General features: G+C 43.3%; 1 pseudogene; it reads left to right on the forward strand.

Annotated features, from left to right (window-relative positions):
- The first annotated feature begins 336 nt into the window (after positions 1 to 336).
- LOC101998706 lies at positions 337 to 2,791 on the forward strand (annotated as a pseudogene).
- Positions 2,792 to 3,024: the final 233 nt, after the last annotated feature.

The raw sequence follows: 3,024 nt of genomic DNA on the forward strand, positions 1-3,024 counted from the left end.
GGTTATAGACTAGACATGAGGAAAGAAAAAGAGAAGGCTAGGGCCTGAGTACATTGTCTCTGCTAATTCCAATCCATGGCATATCTGCTCCCAGTGTTGCACAGTCCCATATACCTATGAGTATCACTGGACAGCCATGGTGCCTCTGTAGAGTGCTGTAGATAGTTAGAAAAGGGACCCCTCATATAATGGCTTATTTATGCTTCAAGTGTTTATTTCTTTTGACTTAAGTTTAACATGAAGGCAGTAGGCTGTGTAAGTTGCATGAAAGTAAACGACTTAAGAAATTTTAGAAAAGATTGAACTCGAGTTGGAAGAGGCAAGTCCGGTCTCAAAATGGAGGTAAAACCTCCGGCCAGTCGCCTCCAGCCTGACTCCAGCCATCGCCGCTGCTGGGGGGAGGAGGGCCATGATCCAAAGGAACCAGAACAGTTGAGGAAACTGTTTATTGGTGGTCTGACCTTTGAAACCACAGATGATAGCTTAAGAGAACATTTTGAGAAATGGGGAACACTTACAGACTGTGTGATAATGAGAGATCCCCAAACAAAACGTTCCAGGGGCTTTGGTTTTGTGACCTTCTCTTGTGCTGAAGAGGTAGATGCTGCAATGTGTGCTTGGCCACACAAAGTTGATGGGCGTGTGGTGGAACCAAAGAGAGCCATTTCTAGAGAGGATTTTGTAAAGCCTGGTGCCATTTAACAGTGAAGAAAATCTTTGCTGGTGGTAGTAAAGAGGATACAGAAGAGTATAACCTGAGAGACTACTTTGAAAAGTTTGGCAAGATTGAAACCATAGAAGTTATGGAAGACAGGCAGAGTAGGAAAAAGAGAGGATTTGCTTTTGTGACTTTTGATGACCATGACACAGTTGATAAAATTGTTGTTCAGAAATACCATAGTATTAATGGGCATAACTGTGAAGTGAAAAAGGCCCTTTCTAAACAAGGGATGCAGTCTGCTGGATCACAGAGAGGCCATGGAGGTGGATCTGACAATTTTATGGGTCGTGGAGGGAACTTTGGAGGTGGTGGAGGTAATTTTGGACCTGGTGGAAACTTTGGTGGAAGAGGAGGTTATGGTGGTGGAGATGGTGGCAACAGAAGTAGTTATGGAGGTGGTGATGGTGGATATTGATGGAGGAAGGTCATTGGTTAATTAATAAAGAAACTGCTTGGTCTGATAGGTTAGAACATAGGTGGGTGGAGTAAACAGAACAGAATGCTGGGAGGAAGAAGAAGTGAGGCAGATGCCATGCCGCTCCTTTCCAGGGCAGATGCGATGAAGAAGGCCGCCAGGTCAGACATGCTGAATCTTTCCAGGTAAGACTGGTGCTTACTAAATATGGGTTAGGCAAGATGTGAGAATTAGCCATTAAGAGGCTAGAACTAATGGGCCAGGCAGTGTTTAAAAGAATACAATTTGTGTGTTCTTATTTTGGGTATAAAGCTAGCCGGTGGCCAGGAGCTGGGCTGCGGAACACAGCCCATAGCTCCCACTACAGAAGACTGCTGAACTTGCCTAAAGGTGAGATGGTCTTTCGGGGTTCCTGACTCATGAAAGAGTCTGCAAGACATTCTGCAGGACACAGCAGATAGTGACTGAACTGTCTTTGAAATTTCCTACTTCATGGAAATGTCTGCTGGAAACTATGGACCTGTAGGTTGAAGATGGATGCCCCAACAGTACAAAGGAACTTTGGGTGACTGTCCAGGCAGCGAGATGTCTCTGTGATTTCTAGAGTTTTATAAGTTGCTTACTTCTCACTTACTTAGGTAATATTATATCCTTCTGGAGTCTTTGATGGATTTGAGGAATAGATAGATAGTTATAGTTTTCCATTGTTATGATAAAAGATAAAGTAGATATAAATATTGTAACTGTAATTCTTGCTTTATAACTGCTTTTTATATGTAATTTTGCTATTTTAAAGTGAAAGCCTTTCCTTTTTGTTTAAACACAAAAAGGGGAAATGATGTGGGAAGGTCATTGGTTAATTAATAAAGAAACTGCTTGGCCTGATAGGTCAGAACATAGGTGGGTGGAGTAGACAAAACAGAATGCTGGGAAGAAGGGAAGTGAGCTCAGACGCCATGCTGCTCCTCTAAAGGGCAGACGCGATCAAGCTCTGACCCAAGATGGACGTAGGCTAGAATCTTCCTGGTAAGTCACCACCTCGTGGTGCTACACACATTAATAGAAATGGGCCAAGCAGTGTTTATATGAATACAGTTTGTGTGTTGTTATTTCGGGTGCAAAGCTAGCCGTGCGGGAGCTTGGCAGGACAAAAAGCAGGCCTGCCCGCAGGTCCTTCAACAGGATATAATGGATTTGGAGGTTATGGTGGCAACTATGGTGGTGATCCTGGTTACAGCAGTAGAGGAGGCTATGGTGGTGGTGGACCAGGCTATGGAAACCAAGGTGGTGGATATGGTGGTGGTGGAGGAGGAGGATATGACAGTTACAATGAAGGAGGAAATTTTGGTGGAGGTAACTATGGTGGTGGGAACTATAATGACTTTGGAAATTATGATGGACAACAGCAATCAAATTATGGACCCATGAAAGGGGGCAGTTTTGGTGGAAGAAGCTCAAGCAGTCCCTATGGTGGTGGTGGAAGTGGTGGATATGGTAGCAGAAGGTTTAAAAAAAAACAGCAGAAAAGGGCTACAGTTCTTAGCAGGAGAGAGAGCGAGGAGGTGTCAGGAAAGCTGCAGGTTACTTTAGACAGTTGTCCTAAATGCATTAGAGGAACTATAAAAATCTACCACAGAAGGAGCGATGATCCATAGTCAGAAAAGTTACCGCAGCTTAAACAGGAGGCCCTTCTTGTTCAGGACTGTCAGAGCCACAGTTTGCAAAAAGTGCAGCTACTGATTAATGCAACATAGTGTCAATTAGATGTACATTCCTGAGGTCTTTTACTGTTGTAGCTTTGTCTTTCTTTTTCTTTTTATTACATCAGGTATATTGCCCTGTAAATTGTGGTAGTGGCATCAGGAATAAAAAAATTAAGGAATTTTTA

The sequence above is a fragment of the Microtus ochrogaster genome, chromosome X, assembly GCF_000317375.1.
Source record: "Microtus ochrogaster isolate Prairie Vole_2 chromosome X, MicOch1.0, whole genome shotgun sequence".
NCBI lineage: Eukaryota > Metazoa > Chordata > Mammalia > Rodentia > Cricetidae > Microtus > Microtus ochrogaster.